The sequence below is a fragment of the Molothrus aeneus genome, chromosome 14, assembly GCF_037042795.1.
Source record: "Molothrus aeneus isolate 106 chromosome 14, BPBGC_Maene_1.0, whole genome shotgun sequence".
Lineage (NCBI taxonomy): Eukaryota > Metazoa > Chordata > Aves > Passeriformes > Icteridae > Molothrus > Molothrus aeneus.
Genome location: NC_089659.1, coordinates 2,457,706 through 2,476,682, shown reverse-complemented (window position 1 = coordinate 2,476,682; position 18,977 = coordinate 2,457,706).

Genomic DNA, 18,977 nt, shown 5'->3' with positions numbered 1-18,977 from the left:
TTGTCTATATGAAGTATTCAGTGTCTTTTTGAATATTCACTTTCTAAGAAAACAAATGGAGCAAAGAGGAAAATGAAGCAGAAGAAATCATTTCAGGCTTAACGTATTTTGGGTTGTTTTTCAGTTGTTGCAATTACATTTTCTGAAGTTTTCCTTTCAAAATGCCAAGCAGATTAGTCCAGCTAGCTGCTTTCCTAGCCTAGCAGCCTCTTGCAGGGTTAAAGTAAAAAAGCAACAATTGCTAGATCTTTTAACTTCTGGGCCTCGCTGAACGTGCTGCCTGTTAACCCCTGAGGACTGCTGAAACATTTGTGCTCTGCAGGCTCGTGGCCAAGCTTAGCATGCCACAGATGAAGTAATGCCATACCTGTCCATCTGTTTGGCCTATTGCTTTACAATATTTGGAATAAAAATTGAATTTCATCTCATTTTCTCTGACATTGTTTAGAAATAGACCATTCTGACGTGTCAGAATGAAATGCAAATCACCCCTTTAGCAAACCAAAGTGTGATTTCTGACTGATATTTTGCAAGCCCTGACTGTTATGATTGCTACCCAGTTGTATATCCTCCCCTTCCTCCAGCAGAAAATGTAATGGAAAACGTAACCCTGACAATTACATACAGATGGCACCATCCCATGATTTCAGCTCTGTGTGGTGGCTTAGATTTCTGTGCTACAACTGGTGTAAATTAAATTGTAGTCATCCCCTGCACATGGATTATATTGTATCTGCAGCAGCAGTGAGAGCTGCACATCTGCTGGGTGAGAGGCCGTGCTGGCAATATTCAATTTATTTGCTTGGGACACATTGCAAGTGCCAGTGAGGGCCCAGGGATCCAGCTGAATTTGCTGGAGAAATGTCTGGGATCACCCCAGCCAGGATTTATCATCTCTGTGTGGTGACAGAGCAGGGGCTGTGGTGTCATTTTTTCTTCATCTTCTCCCATGCTGGGAACAGCAGCCTTTTCCAGTTGGGGTTCTGGGATCTGTTATGGGATTGTTCAGGGGGAGAGAGGTTGGGTTTGTCAAAGCAGGGAGGGAAACAAGAGTCTGTACCCTGCCCACCCTTGAAAATCAGTTTTCTCTCTTTTTTTGTCTCACAAATGCTTAATTCTTCTTTGAAAAAGAATCAGAGCAAGGAGGCCATGGTGCCTGTGACCCACACGGGGTCCAGCTCAGCTCCAGTGACAGCCACCATGGCCAACACTGCTGTCACCTGTCCAGTTCTGCAGCCTCAGGAGCCTTGGGGGAGAACATCCTTTAGAGGCAAGATGAAATGATTTTGGGGCTTGTCAGAAGAGCCAAACCATCAGCACTAGAGCTTTATCCACCAGTGTTCCCAGGGCTCTTCTGTAGGGATTCAGCTAATTAAAAGGACTTTTACCTAAATTTTCCTTTACTGCTTCAGGTGGTTATAAGAACCTTCATTTCATGTCCCCAGCTATTCTAATGTGTAAACCAGATGCTCTGTTCCACTCCAAAGTGGCAGCATTTCAACAGTGGATCAAATGATCCTCCTGCATAAGATCTGTTACTGGCTTGTGCCTTCGAAGATTGTGGCAAGAATTTTAATGAAAAGTCTAAGAATAACATGAAATTTTAAGATTATAAGTCTTTGTGCAGTATGAAGTGCTGGTTTTATTTGATTTTACCTTCTTTCCATTCCATGGGTATGTATGTGTTTATGTGTGTATATATATCTCAATAAATTAAATTAGGAACTCTTTCTAAAGACCAGGCTGTGTGATTCATGCATGGGAAAAGGGACAATACCAAACATGTGAGTTGTTACTGTAAGATTATGAGCCCAGTCCTATTCCCAGGGAAATTGGTTTAAAGCAAGGCCTACATCCTTAATGTTTTCTACAGAAAAGCCTGAGACAGTAACCTTAGGAGAATGAAATGTGAAACCCCCGGGGCAATTTAAGTAGGGCCACAGTTGAAAAGCAGCAAGAACAGGTTCCCTTTGTACTTGTCTGAGCTGCACTTGGCATCCCTTGGGGCAAATTGGGAGAATTTCAGCCTTCAGTGTCTACACAATCCCTCATTTTTCAGGAGGGAGGCTGTTACAGAGGAATGCTCTCTGTTCTTGTGAGCCTGGACTGGAAGGTGATCACTGATTAAAGCAGAGGCTTTTGATTAAATGATGAGGCTACTTTAGTGATTAAACACACACAAAAAGGTATTTTGGAGGGTGCCTTCTGCAGAGCTTGGGTAGGAGCTGAAGCAGAAGGCTCAATGGTGGTTTAGGTGGTTGGGAAGGTGCACAGCTTGGAAGGGGAAATTACAGTTTCAGGATGATGCCAGTATTCATCTGTAAGTGGATCCCTGTTTATTTTTGTTTCCTGAGATGCTGTCACAGGCATGTATTGTATTTACCTTCCTGACTGCAGACACACTGCTGTGTCACTCATCACAGATAAAAGGCTCCAGTGTCCTCAGGTAATTACAGAAGTTTTATTAGCTGTGATGAAACAATGATAAAAGGTATCAGGCCTTTGATTCCATCTTTTGGAAGGGAGCCTATTTTTTCGTCCACATTTTCCTTTTATTGGAGCAATCTTTAAAGGGCTGGTAATTTTTTAGGAGTCCAACTACCCATTTTCATGAAGCTTTTACCCACATTCTCAAGGCATTGACTTCTGTAATCACCATAATTAGCATTGCACACAGAGCCACTGTTGCAGAATGATGGACTGCACTGAAATCTCCTACCCATAATGGCAATGCACAGAATCACAGAGGTTTTGTTCACCAGGACAGGAACTCTGGTTTATGTGTAGCTCTGCTCTGGTTTGTGTGTGCAATCCCTGCTCTGTGGAACTCCTGTAAAATCATGGAAAAAGGCTGTTCTGCTAACATTTGTTTCTATGTATTTTGCTGAGTTGCTATGCTTGCATTTTTTAGTGTTTACATGCTGCAGGGATGTAAAAAGCACAATGTTATGGGGGAAAGGGCAGGGCTTGCTTCAAATTATCATTGAAAGAAAGAAAAAACTGCAGAGAAATGTCAGGAGATCTTAATGAACATGTTTCTGCGGGAACTGGAAAAGAGACCAAGCCACAAAATTGAGAACTAGATCCAGATTCCATATCCTTCAGCCTCACCCCTAAGGGGATGAGAAATTCAGAGCTGAAATACCACAAGTTTGGATGAAGTTTCTTGACTTCAGCCCCTCTCTCCACAGCCTGGTTACACTGATAACCTCCTCAGAAATGGCAATGGAGCAACACCTCTATCTGATTGTTGTATCTGAGCAGAACAAGAGGGTTTGCAATCAGATTAGGCATAAATGTGATTTCTTCCTATTTTTTTCCATCACATGAATGCATTGTTTGAAACAAGCAGTTAGGCTATTACTGAGTTGCCTACAAAAACATTGTGAGATGTTTTCTGCTTTTAAATTCAAACTAAAAAAATCATTGAACTTGTTTACACTCTGGCCCTTTACCCGATAAAACATAAATTAGTGGTTGTAAAAGATGGGCAAACATGTCAGCTTTTGGACTGAAACTTAGAGGGTTTTTAAATCTGAAAAACAAATTTGATTCCAAGCCAAACCAACCCACAAGCCAATACCAGAAGCTGCATTTAACAAAATAATCCAGCCCTTTCTCCCAACTATTTAGATAAATGAATATTTATGTCAGAAATTTGTGATACTGCTTTTTATATCTAAATATCTCAATGACATTAAGTGAGAACTGGTTGTAACATGTCTTTGGGTACCACAGAATTTCCCCTTCCTGCATAGCAACATTTAAGATAAAACAAAAAAGAAAATCTTCCTGTGAATTTTAAGATTCACATTAGTGTTGTTCTAATAATGAAATGAAAGTGAGGTTTGGTGTCTTGGGTTGGCAGAAAGAGATCAGAGGATGTGCTGATGCCAGAGGCTCATGAGCCAGCCCCAGGTACCTGCTGGGATGCCCCAGGTGTGATCAAAGCACAGAGATTGATGCATTTTGTCCTTCAGTGTTGGTCTGTCCCTGAGCCTTTGCTTTTCTGCTGCCTTACCCCAGCTGAGACTTTCAGGAGCTTTAGTGGAGCATTTCATTTATTATGTAAAACTCTGCTAATTATCTTCACAGGCAGAATGTTCTCCTTCCCATTTTCTCTCTTCTGGCTGAATTCCTCTGATAAAATAGAAATGAAACTGTACAATGATGGGAAGGAGGAACCACATTTCTTCCTAAGGGTAGCCAAGACATAAAAGATGAGATAAAGAGACTCAGGAACAAGAGTACATCACATCAGCCTGATCCTGGCTGTCTGCCTGGTGCCTTTTATCCTCTGTCACAATGGTACCTGCTTGTCAGAGGTTCTGTATCATTGATCTGCTGCCAGATCAGCTATGACAAAAGGGAGTTTACTTTCTGTAAAGAGAAAATAACAGCTGAACAGCCAAAATGACATCTTTTTGGGGGGGGAAATGATATAATTAATTTTATATAATTAATTAATTATATCATTATTATAGAATATTTTAATCAGAATTATGTGTGGCACCAGTTCAGCTGGTTCAGCCATACCTGCCCATTAGAACTGGCCACACCAGGGCAGTATAATTGGCTTTCAATAACAATAATGTGTTTACAACTAATCCTAGTTCAATACCTTGACTTAGGTCAATTAATTTATTGATTAGGACTAGGAATATTATAACCTTTGAGCAGAAGTCTCATTTCTTGCACTGTTTTACTCTGTTCACATGTTGCAATTCATTTAAAAAGACATCTGGTAGATAAGGGTGATATTTAGGTAAATTTAATCTGATCTGAGTTCTGCAGAACTACCTTGTCTTCACCTGTGGATCTCTGGTCATTGCACCAGAGCAGCAGCAACTGAGCTCTGAAACATTGAGAGGATGATAATTACCTTCAACCCCTCTCCACAGATTCTGTCTTTTGACAGGACTTCCACCAATGTCCAAAACATTGCCCTAGTAATGACAAATACCCGATTTTAAGGGGCTTTTTGGTATTTAGGGCAGTCTGTCCCGGGTTTGTGCTCAGTTCTGCCCAGGAAGGGGCTGTGGGAGCCCAGGGGACCGGGCAGGAGGCGGCTGCAGGAGGAGGAGGAGGAGGAGGAAGGTGCTGGAGGAGGTCAGGAGGAGCCGGGGTTGCCACTCCCAGCCCAGCCAAGAGCCAGGCCCGGTTGGTGGGGCACAGGAAGGGAATGGGCTGAAGGTGTTTGGAGACTTAAATCATCACAGCTGCCTTTTTCCACCCGGTTTTGTTCTGCCTCCTCTGAATTCCGACACCTACACAGTGCTCTGTCTTTTCAAAACAATGTTGGAGTTCCTGACATTGAACTCTGCAAACAAGTGTGTTCTCAATTAAGGGAAGAACTTCTCCTGCCCCCCCTGCTCCATCCCAGCCTTGGCTCAGATGTGCTGGCCTCCAGAGGAATCACACCAGCACATTTTTCACAAGGTTTCCCCCTCCCAAAATCCCATCGAATGGCTGTTTCTTATAAACCAATGGAGATAATTTCATGGCTTTTCCCTTTCATGGCCACCCACCTCCTTTTCCCAGCTAGCTTTGATATAAAAAGACAAATCCTTTCCCATTCACATCAAAAGCAGAAGGGTCGCCCTGTGTCACCTACCCTGGGATTTTGACTCAAGCTTTTGGAAAAAAATTAATGGAAAGAGCAACTTGGTTTTAACTCCACCACAGTGTGTGTCACCAAGAGTTTTCAGGGTCATTGACAGATCAGTTTCATAGACCAAATAGATAAATAGGCACAAGTTATTCTTTATTATTATTGTTCATAATTTGTTCATGCCATAAGTGTGCTGAGAGCACTGCAGGGATACCAGCCCTTCCTCAGGGAATGCAAGGTCTAAGTTGGACATATGTTTTGTATATTTTCAGTGTGTATTCAGGCACCTCCAGCACTGGATAGGCACTTTTAAAAACAAATTCGAAGTAATAACAATAACATGCTGAGTGATAACAACAGGCATGAGGGTGAGAGGAGGACGAGGGTTACAAAAATAAAGATCATGTGAATTGTTTGCTTTATGTCACACATGAGGCTTGGGATCTCTCTGTTTTTCTTTTTCTTTGAATGCTTTTGTCATTCCTTTCTCTTTGGCAAGAAAAGCTGACAGACTTCAGAGGCAGAGGAATTGCTGCTGGAGTGAAGGAGCAATGAGGCAGAGGAAAGGGGCTGCTCCTGCTGATACCTGAGAAACCTCTGGCCTTGCTGCAGGCTGAGGGCTGACATAGAAAACAGGAAAAACATCTGAACACAATTTCTACCATCTCTGGTGTATGAGGGTGTCCCTAGTACAAGGCTTAACACAGATTTTTTGAGGGTTAAACTAGAAATACCCTTCTCCTTTCTTATTCCAGCAGCCTCTAACAACAGTGAAAGTTTGTGAAAGCAAGAGGAAAACTGAGTGAAGTTCCCAGGACTCAGCACTGATAGTTCAGTGCTCATTCTCAGCACATTTACCTGGTTCTACACACACCTGCTGCCTTTCCCTGAATCTGCTCGGTGCTTGGAGCAATCCCTGCATATGGTGGATGTTTCTAAGACACCTTTAGCCCCAGACAACTGCTGGACACTCTGCTCTTCTGAGTGGTTTAATATTTCTCAGATCCATCCTTGAGCATCCTTCCTGGTGCATACCAGGACCTCTGGGTAAAGCCCTTGGTGTTGCTGTTTTTGGGGTCTCTGCAGAGCTGTTCACACACTGGAGGATCTCCTGAGGAGCACAGGCACGTCCCAGCTCCACAGAACCCTCCTTGCCCTGGGCAGAGGGGACAGCCCAGCCCCAGCACAGATCTGTGTTTGCATCTGCCCTGGTTGCTGGGCCAGCCCTTGGACAGAACCAGGAGTTACTTGGACTCTTGGTGGGGGTCACTGGCTTTTACTTTGTCTCAAAAAGTGGGGTGTAAATGTACTGCTTTTTTGACAAGGTTATCATTACACAAATGCCTTTTTGCCTGTGCCTTACATCCTGTAAATCCCTTCTATTTCAGCACATTCCCACTGCTGCATTCCCAGTGCCAAGGTCTGTGCCTGCCAGGAGATGTGGGCTATTTCTGCTTTGGTTTCCAGTTAAGTCTATTTTTTTTCCTCATCAGTGCTTGAGAAATGCTGTGGCCTGTAGAGATAGAACACATTTCTGCATTTTCTCCATTGTGTGAAGGAGTTAGCTGCTAATAAAGCCAATTCCTTTATCAGATGCTGTTTGCAAAAATATTTGTAACACATGCTGGAACTAATTTTTTTATCAGTTATTTGCTTCATGTGGGGATTACAATGGGCTGTGCTTCATCTGATAACTTTTGCAGCTTATTAGATGTGAATTTACTAGCTGTGAACAGTTGAATCATATAAAACTCACAGAAGAAACAAGCTGCACCATCACAAGTGTAACGATCTCTCTTAAATTAGCTCTGGCCGAAGTTCATATTTCACAATCCACTAAATAGCTTTCTTATGGATCATAAGATGAAGATACTCTGAGTGAGGCAACTGAGTTTGTAATAGCTTTGGTATAAGGTGAACACTTTCTAACAGATCATGACATTATCAAAGTGCTATTTGAAATTGACTCCATATGCTGCAGCAATGCTGTGAGATTTCACCCAGAATTTCATTTTCAAATGTTTTCCATTCAAGTTCACTGAGGGTAAATTGGAAACACTTGGGTATATCCCACTTATGGACCTGTTAAGTCCCACTTAATTTTAACATGTGGATGTGCAGAGAGAGAGGAAGGAGAGGGGAGCTGTAGGATGGGGTGAGCAGGAATGACTCTATCTACTGATGGCTTTGGAAAATCTGAACAGCGTGGGTTGGGTAGGGGTTGCACAAGCACTGCTGTGAACCCCCCTCACCAGGGCATGACTTGTGTGAAGGATGGGATTTTGCTCTGGAGGGGGTGAGAGTCAGCCTTTGGCTCTGCCTGCTGCAGTTGGGGCAGGCACCAAGGAAGAGCCAAGGTAGAGCTGCACTGGAGCTGTGCTGTGGCTGGCAGGCTCTGGGCTGGCTGCAAACCTGCCCTGCCACAGCAGGATCTGTTCAGGGTGCTCTGGGCTGGCTGCAAACCTGCCCTGCCACAGCAGGATCTGCTCAGAGTGCTCTGAACCTGCCCTGCCAGAGCAGGATCTGCTCAGAATGCTCTGAACCTGCCCCTGCCAGAGCAGGATCTGCCAAGGATGCTCTGAACCTGCCCCTGCCAGAGCAGGATCTGCTCAGAATGCTCTGAACCTGCCCTGCCACAGCAGGATCTGCTCAGAGTGCTCTGAACCTGCCAGAGCAGGATCTGCTCAGGGTGCTCTGAACCTGCCCTGCCACAGCAGGATCTGCTCAGAATGCTCTGAACCTGCCAGAGCAGGATCTGCTCAGGGTGCTCTGAACCTGCCCTGCCAGAGCAGGATCTGCCCAGGGTGCTCTGAACCTGCCAGAGCAGGATCTGCCCAGGATGCTCTGAACCTGCCAGAGCAGGATCTGTTCAGGGTGCTCTGAACCTGCCAGAGCAGGATCTGCTCAGGATGCTCTGAACCTGCCCCTGCCAGAGCAGGATCTGCCCAGGATGCTCTGAACCTGCCCTGCCAGAGCAGGATCTGCCCAGGATGCTCTGAACCTGCCAGAGCAGGATCTGCCCAGGATGCTCTGAACCTGCCCCTGCCAGAGCAGGATCTGCTCAGGATGCTCTGAACCTGCCCTGCCAGAGCAGGATCTGCTCAGGGTGCTCTGAACCTGCCCTGCCAGAGCAGGATCTGCTCAGGGTGCTCTGAACCTGCCAGAGCAGGATCTGCCCAGGATGCTCTGAACCTGCCCTGCCAGAGCAGGATCTGCCCAGGATGCTCTGAACCTGCCCTGCCAGAGCAGGATCTGCTCAGGGTGCTCTGAACCTGCCAGAGCAGGATCTGCTCAGGGTGCTCTGAACCTGCCCTGCCAGAGCAGGATCTGCTCAGGGTGCTCTGAACCTGCCCTGCCAGAGCAGGATCTGCTCAGGGTGCTCTGAACCTGCCCTGCCAGAGCAGGATCTGCTCAGGGTGCTCTGAACCTGCCCTGCCAGAGCAGGATCTGCTCAGGATGATTTGGGAGCAGGGCTGGGAGTTGCTCACTCTGCTTTGTCAGGCTCTGCAAGGCAAACATGGTGATCTCAGTATAATTTTTTTTTTGTGATTGTTGGGTAACAGATGCATCATTGGGTTTTAAATTATTTCCTTTCTTTAGAAGAAACTGTATGAGGGACTTTATTTTGCAAAGAAGGATTCAAGTTTCTTATTTCACCAACGAGAGGAGCTGAGGAAGGGACCAAACTGCTTCAGTGGCCACTGGCTACAATGAGATTTGTTACACTTGTAGGCTAATGGCATTCCTTATGTGAAAATTCTGCATCTGCTGCCAGCAATGGGTATAAAAAATGGGATTTGGTAGCAGTGCTAAAGAGTCTTTTTAGATATTTGTATAAGACATTATAAAGTACTTTAATTTGGATCCCAGGGGCTGGACCCGATGATCCTTGTGGGTCCCTTCCAACTCAGGATTCTATGGATTGTGATAATTAATTCAATTTAACAGGTTATTTGGAATAATGCCTGAAGGGGAAAAGTGCAATTTTCTTAGTGCTAGTTCAGTTCTGCATTTACATTTATCTGTGATATTTAATTATGGGCAGAAACACTGACTATTATTTGCATTAAGTGTCTCGGTACCCGTCTGGTCCTATTAAATATATTCAATTTTTCTGGTGCTGATAGTTGTTTTTGTAGGTTAACCACATTCTCTAAATGTGTGGGGGTTTATCACACTATTTCTAGCAGGTTTTCAGTGCCAGACAGGACATCTTTTCCCTAAGGGGAAAATGCAGAAGAGAGCTAAGTGGGAGATGGGATGCAAGAGCTATCACAGCTCCACCACATCACCCAGCAGAAACCACGGCAGGGGAGGTGAATGCACAGCTTATCCATGGCTGCAAGGGTATGGTTCTCATTTGGAAACTGCTATTCATCTAAAATCTCCAATTCTTCTGCCCTCAGCGTGGTGTTTCTGAGTTTTGCAGCCGAGCCTGGAGTGGAGCAGCACACGTGCTCACCTTTACATCTGGTGTTTTATGGATCGTTTGGAGGAGCTGTTACTAAGCAGCAGCTATATCAGGGCTCCATTTTATAAAGAGGAAGGGCTGTGTTACTCATTTTGTTTCCAAAAAATTCATTTGTTTTGCATTCCCAGAAGGTACTTTTATTCTCCCAGAAAGGTCAAGCAGAAACATTGATGTAAGTCCTGTTTATGGCAATTTTGTTAGATTTCCAGCAACTGCAATGGAACATATTTATAACAAGTGTGTTTCTCTCTAGGGTGATACCATTAGTCAAAATATGCTTTCTCATATTTCCTCTACATAAACACAAATATGTTTTAAGATTCAAACTTACTGGTCTTGAGGATTCCCACAGCCACATCTCATTAGAGGTTCAGAAGGCTGCACTAGCCATGGTTTCAATTTGGGATGAAAAAATTTTGTTAGAAGAAAGAACTTCAACCAAACTAGAAGGGTAAAAAACAGGATAATATTCCATGTGTGGGCTGTGGTCCTGAACAACACAGCAAGCCTGAAAAGTCCAGTGCTTTAAACATACAGGTTGTGATTTGATGTGCTGAGGATCCAGGTCTGGGCTGGGATTTGTGCTGTTTCTATAGCAGTCAGCATCTCACAAACTTCCACTCAGCCTGCCCAGGGTCCAGCTGTCACCTGTGGTGCAGTGCAGCCACGGCCTCTGCTCTCTCCAGGTATCCCAAAATATGTGGGGTCCTAGCAGAAAGGGTAAGGAAGCAAACTGTGCCCTGCTACAAATGTCAGGAACAGACTTGGCAAGTAAAATTGGTGGCTGGGAAGGAGACCAGGGGTTGAGAAGATCAGAAGTTGGGACTGATATAACCATGGGGATGAAATAAGTTCTATATCTCCACTTCCATCTCATTTCTTCACTCACAGGACTCCTCTTTCAATAACCCTAGTGTTAATCTGGAAAGTGTCCAGACAAGGAGGTAAAAATCAGTCTGAATCGAGCTGAAATGACATTTTAGATTTCAATGTAATACTGAACTGACCACTAATTAATTATTGAAAGCAAAGCCTTCTGTGATGCCTTAGGAGGATGTGTCCACAGTGTGTGTCAGCTACATTCCTCCATGTACATCTCAGTCTGAACAGAGCTTGGTACAGACACAAAAACTGGTTTTATGGGAATTTTAGAATTCTGTTACCTTGAACTCTACATTTAAATGCAAATCTCACTGATGTACATGGAACAAAAGTGAATAAAACTGGAAAGTGCAAAACCTCTTTTTTCCCCTCTCCTCCTGCTCCAGTTGAAGAGCAGCTGTTTGAAATGCAGAGGCCCCCCTTCCTGGGGTCTACCAGCACATGCATTCACTATTTTTTGGCAGCAATATCTTCAGCTGATCTCCATGTCCTAGGACCTCAGTGAGTTGAAGCAGAATTTCAGGCCCAAGTTCCAAGGAACAGCATTAAGGGCGTTGTTATGTATCGCTGTGTTAAAAACACTAACTCCAATTCAGCAGGAAAAGAGCTGGCAGAGCCCAGCCTCCTGTGCTCTGCCAATATTTATGAGCACTCTGGGGGCTCATCGGCGCTGCGAGGGAAGAGCGAAGCGAGTGCTTAGATTATGTTCCGAATATTTGGGGCCAAAACTTGTTTTTTTCACACAGCATTTCAAGAAAATGATTTTGTTTTTCCCACAGATTAGAATGGACAATTGACAATAAATTGCATTTTTCTCAGGGTCATCAGCCATCCTTCCTAACACCCATCACATCCCTTGCAGTCACAGTTTAGAGGGGTTGGAGCTCGTGTAAGCAAGAGAAAAGGGACCTGTCAAAGGTGGGTTTGACCAGCAGCAGCCACTGCACTATTGTTACATCTTTTTGTACATTGAAGGCTAAAAGTGACAATGTCAGGTATTTGAAAGTGTCCTAGTTTTGTGTGAAATGGATTTATTGGAGATTCATAACAATGAGAACAAAACATTCATCGCTGATGGCCTCAGTTGTATCACAGTGAATAGAATTTGCTGAAGCTAAGACAGACCCCAGGGCAGCTCAGAAGAGAGAAATCATGTGCTAGGAATAGAGGACAATTTAAATTACACAATACTCACCAAATCTTCTTTAGGATCTCATTAATGGTATAAGAACAGGAGAAAAAGTGATGGAGAAACAGAGTTGAAGAATTAAATAACGGTTTGGGAATCACTTTCTGTGCAACCAAGTTTAACTTTCTGACAGGCAAAAATAAGTTTAGAAATAAAGCCATGTGGATAACATGGTCTTTTCTTCTGATTGCTTTAGTTGCACCTCATCAGTTGTGGGTTTATCTACACCTCCAGCTTCTCTACCCCAAAGTCTCTATCAGACAATGAAAGCAAAGGAAATGTATTGGAACTGAAGACAAAATAATAATGAATAAAATGGATGTTATCTCTAAAACGTAGTAAAATGAACAATTCATCCATTGGAATATTATGGACAGAGCAACGCAGAGTCTGCTGAGCACAGATGAGAAGACACATTCTGAGATGATTCCCACTAGAAAATGTTTCCTTGTGTGCACCACAGTCATGCTGGGTCTGTCTGTCACTGCTGGGGCGGTTGAACATCGTGGAAAGAAAAACAGAGGGGAAGATTGTCATGATTGACAAGAGATTAAAGGATTAAACAATAATAACTTGGATAAATGACAATTAAGGATGAGAAAACTTTCTGAAAGTAATTGAAGTTGAGCTCTGGAGAGCAAGTAGAACTGCTCAGGGTTTTTCATGGGGCTGCAGGTGGAAACTGAGAAAAAGAACTTGGTAAAACTGAGAGTTAACACTGAACTTTGGGGCAGTTGTTCTGGTTAAAGGGGTACAAGCTCCATCACCAAGTCCTTTATATTTCAATGTTATAAATCTTTTTATGCTGTGGGGGATGATGTGTTAGTGTCAGATGTGCAAACTAAATCTAACATTGTTAATAGATATTAATTGTCTTCTGTGTGTCCTTGCTGCTCAGGTAGGGCAGCAGAGGAAAAAGGTCATGGAATTAACAATTCATCAGCTAAAATTTGTTTCTCTTTAGGAATATATCTTACACATGTAGTAGTAGATTCTTGTGGGCTTTTCCATATGTTTTCTGAGTCAGGAGTTAATATATTATAAATGAAAGCACTAAAAAATTGTTCACAGGACCAGCTAAACTTTTGTATATCTTGGATTCATAGCTTTAGACAGGCAAGTATTTGAATAGATCTTTTTTCCAAAAAATCAACAATTCCAGTGTCCTAGCAACAGTTCCATAGTTGATTACAAATATCAGACTTCCCAGGGTATTGTGGAATTCATTCTAGCAATCCAATTTAATTAATTCTCTCTTCCAACTGATCACCAGACTGACCCAGGTTCTGAAGCTTGGAAGAAGCCTCAGATGTGAATGAGAGTGGATCATCCTCCAGGAGATGGCCATGGATCTGTGAAAAAAGGAGCAAGAAAATCCATTGCCAGTAGTGATGGCATTGATTTTTAAAAGGTGCCTAAAGCCAAAGCTTATTTCTCTTTCATGCTAGTGGAGGAGTAGCAGGATGTTTGAGAGATTTCTGCAGCACTTACTGAACTAAAGGAATGGACACTGCTGCTCCAGGGGAGACTGTGCCTTGGGAAGCACAAAACCTGAGGAATCAGCTCAGAAGGTTCAGTTGGTGTTTCACTTTCAGAGGCTGAGGAGCAGTGAACTGCTGGGGTCACAGCAGCTCTGTCCCGTGGGGCATGGAGGGCATTATCAGTGGGAAACCCTTTGGAGAAAATGAAAACCCCAGTAAGATAAGGCAAAATTACATAAATAGAAAAAGACAGTTGCTTTTTCCATATGAGTGCTTCTGTAGGCAAGAGAACTTGAGTCAAATGCTGAAAATGCCTCCCCTGGTTCATTAAGGTTGGCTCCTCTTCACCCTGATTAATCTAAATGAGGGAGTCCTGTGCCAGGGGCTCATCAGCAGGACCATGGCTTGGATTTCTGGTGTCCTGATCCTGTGCAGGCTCCTCCTAAGGCTCTGCCTGGCAAACCCAGTTCTGGGCCTGAGCTTTCAGTCACAGGGTGCAGGTTCTCCTCACTGAAATTCATTCCTGTTTCATTAATTTGCAAAGGACAGCCCTGCAAGGACCACAAGTGGGGTTTTCAAGTCTATACCCTGAGTAAAAACTCAAAGCCACATTGTTCTCCCCATTTCCTTGAGATTTTTTCCTCCTTCAGTGCCTGGGGGATAAAACCAGTAATTTGAAATTTGCATCCATATTATCTGCTGCCTTCCCCATCCATATGCACTGTCTCCAAGAGCCCAGGGCAAAGATGCCATTATGCTCAGTCACTGCCCAGCCAGGTGCACTCAGGAGATCTAACAATGTTAATAAAAGGCTTGATGAAGAACAAAAAATAAACAAACCTGCTATTGTGCCTGTAAGAATTGCTGCTATCAGGAAATTAAAAAATTACACGTGGCATATGCTGCCTGGCTGCACTCAGCACTGCTGTTCAACTCTGAAATCGTGGCCACCAGGTACACAGAAAACCAAGATTTGCAAAAAAAAAAAAAAAAATCAATTTACAAAACATGGTGAGGTTACAAAAATGTCTTTTTCTTCTCTGCATCTCTGAGACTGCATATTTATTTTTATGGCTTAAAACACGACTCTAAGAAATCACATTACTGTGTACATCTCATTCTTGAGAGATGGCCTAGACTTAAATGTAAAAAAGTTTTGCTGAAGCTTCACCACACTCAGAGGACTACAAGCTCCACAGTGTTATTTTAAAAGATAAGGAAATAGTGAATTGGCTGGGAGTGTGTTTATCTGCTTTCAAAAGTCAGTAATGTGAGGGGAAAAAGGATATCAGAGAGTATTTGAAAAAGACACAGATTTAAACAAACTAATTACAGAAGGCAGCTATTTCAGAAACCAGACCCTGGGTATCCTGCTGTAGTGCTCACAGACCTGGAAGGATGGGAAGCACAGAGGAACAGAGTCAGAAGGACCAGAATTCTGTCAGATTTACTCCATCAGACACTGCTCCCACTCCTGTGGGAGCAAAGTCAGGGTTTGCAGCCCTGCAGGTTTTGCAGGGCTCTGGGACTCGGGATATGCTCCTGCCTTTTTTGGAGAGCTGCACTGATTGAAAGCACTGGAAAGGAGCATTTTCTCCTGTTTGTGTTCCCCTCGTGGGGTTTTCTGTGCACAAACATTTCAGGGACAGGGTGGTGCAGCCCCAGAGGAGCAGCAGCACACACTCACCTGGGACTGCTGGGACTCAACAACCTTCAAGGTCTTTCCCAACCTAAAATCTGTGATTCCAAGACTGTTTTAACCACTGTAGCAACTCAAGATTTGTCCCAGCAATCCCTCCCTTGAGGGGGTCGAGTGGGAAAAGGACACTTTTGGCTGAAAAGACATCTCAGAGGAACCTCCCTGGATGTAGTTTCTCTCCATATCTCTCCTTCTCTAAGAGCTCTGTGTGAGAAAGGCCTTTTTTCTTCACAGAGTCAAAGGAAAAAGACCCCTCTATCAGGTCAGTAGAGTCAGTCAGTGCCAACTACTGTGGTTATTCCAGTGTCAAATTGCAAATGTCTGTGAGGAAAATTCAGGATTCACTTGGTCATCCCAGGAGGAGAGGAGGGATGAGTAAGACAGGTTGGCTGCAGTCTGTAGAATGATATTTGTGTTAATGTTTTGCCTTTAAAAGGTAAGAAAATAAATATATATATATCTGCTGTCTTATTAAAGGATGTTATCTAGGGTGCAAAATAAAGAATTTAGAAAATAGGAAATGTCAGGATTATGGTATTTCATGGCACTTTTTGCCTAAATCTCCTTTGTAAGTGCATTTGATCAGACATGAGTCTTTGTGGAGTCTGTGAAGACAATAGCTGTGGGGAAATATTTCAGTCGCTATTTGGGCAAGGCTTATACACGTGACAAAACACGATTATGGTTTTTCATCCCCAGATTTGTCTTTCTGAGACTCTGCTGTCCCTGAGGAGAACGAGCAGCTCTAGAGCTGGATGGAGCTGGATGTGGATTGGGATTGTGTGGACTCCAGCACCCTCTAATGGTGCCAGCACTCGCTCCCTGTGCGTCCCTAAATCCTCACAAATCCTTTCAAACTGTGGAATAATGAGAACAATTCTGCTGCAAATGGCCAATTTTTCACTCGGTGGCAATTAACAGTTTTGTGCTATTTTAAACAGCTTTAATTGCAATCTGTGCTGTCAGACCCTGTTGCACACTCCATATATCCTGCCTGTATTTCCACGTTAAATTAGGATAAAATGTTCCAGTGGGGGATGGGATAAATGAGAAATCAGAGTGAGCAGATGCAGGTGATGACTAAGAGCAAACAACACCCCGTGTGCAGCTTGGCAGGGCTGGGACTGCTGGGTAGGACAAAAAAATCTGAGAAATCTGAAGGGGAAAAGTCAATCCACTTTGGTTTAATATTAATAGGAGGTTAATTGTCTAACTTTTGTCTGAGAGCTGAAGAGAAATCTTAAAACTGAATGTTCAAACAGAGCACCACCAGCTTCATTAGAGCCCTGCTGATTAACATGAGTATGTTCTAGCAGTTTCCTAATTTGCTTTCTCCACTGCAAGGTAGCATCCATAGGTTATGTGGATAAAGGAGTGGTAGGACCATTGTGTGTGTGCACAAACTCCTGTGAAATGCAGGAGTCCCAGTACAGAGCTGCAAAATCCTGCTGCAATAACAAAAAGTAGCTTTTCCTGGGCTTTCTGGGAAGGTGTTAATGTGGAAATGTGGTGGCTTATCCCACACAGTGGAGAGTTCTTCATGCTTGTAACAAGAATACAACTTGCTCATAGCTCAGTACCAATCCTCAGTGCATGCTCCAGGAAAGCTTTGCCTGGCTCCTCTGCACGAGCTGGGTGCAGCAATTCTGAGAGCAAGCCCAAATCTGATATGATAACATTGAGCATTTTAGATTAGATTTATTTCCTTACCTACAAGTACAGTGTGGGAAAGGCCAAGATGGGACTGAGATAGGGAGGGTTGCTGTGTTTTCCTACAATAAAGGACAAAAATGGGCCAGCCTTGGGGCTCACAAGCTTTTTTAGCTCAGCAGGAGCTCAGGAGCCAGCCAGGGCTGGGTTTAGTTCCCATTTTAGCTCATGGATTATCAAATCTTCTTGGATCTCTGTCAATGATAAGCAAAACCACGTGTAACCTACCCAGATAAAAATATGTCTGACAATTGGGTCACTCCTTTATTTTACATGCCCTGGCTTCAGAGTCGTTGGAAAAGTTGGCTCTGCCCAAGTTTGGCTCCCTGCAGCTTGCAGGGGTTGTAGCTGACTTTCCCCACAGCTCCAAGGCTCACGTGTTACCAGCTCAAGCAATTTGGAAATGAACAGTGGGGAAGTAACTTGTGCAACTTTGGTTTTTGAATTAGAATATCATTGTGAAATTCAGACAGTAACCCAGGCACAGTTTCACATTCAGCACTGCAAACACAAACTGCATTTTCCAGTTGTGGGTTTTTTTACGGGACAATTGAGCATTTTCTACCATGCATTTTCTCACAGGAAAGAGCATCTCAGAGAAATTGGTACATGTGGGGTTTTCTGCAATTGTTGTAAAAACTGGCATTTCTTCCCTGAGCTCTACTGTTTCCTGATTTATTCAGCTGGTTTTGGACCAGTGCCAGAGCCATCTTAGCTGCTGTCAGCCCTGGTCTTGGGGATGAGGTGTTCCCTGATGCCCAGAGTGCCCCTGGTGAGTCACCACCATCTTCCTTTCTTTAAGCACCCAACAATTTGTTTCTCCAGAAGAACCAGGGATGATGAGCCTTTTTTAAATTACCCTAAAGCTGCTGGGACTGGGGCTTTTCTGCAGTCTGTGGCAGTAGTTTTGAACAGTGTAGTTACACCAGGGGTGCAACCACAGCTTGCTGAACTCTGCAGAAGTTCCTCACCCTGTTTCAAACTTGTGAAATGTGTCTTAGCAGGAAACTTAGCAGGAAACTGCTCATGGTCAGGGTTAAAATTAAGGACAGGGATGTTATTTAGGATAATGCCACTGTTGTAATTTCTGTGGAGCCCAATCAGGCTGCACACCCAGAGAGGTTTTTCTCTCCTTTTACAATTGGCTGAAGGTCAATTTAGGTTTAATATTTACTTTGAATACCACGTGCAGTGTTGATTTCTGGAAAGGGCACGAGGTGCATTATCCCATATCTCACTCCATCTTTATCAAATGGGAGCTACAGCAGAACCACAAGTGCAGAAACACATCCTAAGAATCACAAAATTTAAGGTCACCTGATTGTTTTGTTTCAAAGAGCTGCATTTGGGAATTTCACCTCAGATGAGCTCATGTTTATATGTAAGTGTCCCCTGGAAGCCCAGGAAACAAGAATTTTGAGGATGATCCATGTGGACCTTAGAGTACATAAAAAAACTGGCTGTTGAACAAAAGAAAAAGTCTGAACTTTATTTGCAGAGGCTCTACCTGACACAGTCTGCTCACTTCTGCCTGTTCCTCTGCTGTCTGTTGGGAAGGTGCCCCCCTGCTTCACAGCAACATGCAAGAAAAATGTCCCATGGATGTGCTGTTCATCCCATCTTTCTCAGGAGAGGAGATTCTGTGAGCTGCTTCAGGGAGTGATCTAACTCACAAAAGTGATTTTTAAATGTTACTGATTATAAAATGTATTGCTGGCAAAAATATTCCTTCTCAGCACTTATGCAGTGGGGGAAGGAGGGCAAGCAAGGGGGCACTCACATCTTCTTCTCCTAAATCCTCAAAACTTGGGGTGTTTATGTTCTAGATGCCCTTCCTGAATCTCCTGGGAGGAGGTTTTTCATATGTGTGTGTATATATAAAAAAATAAATATAAATTTCTAGTTAAGGGTCACATGCAGCTCAGGCCAACCTA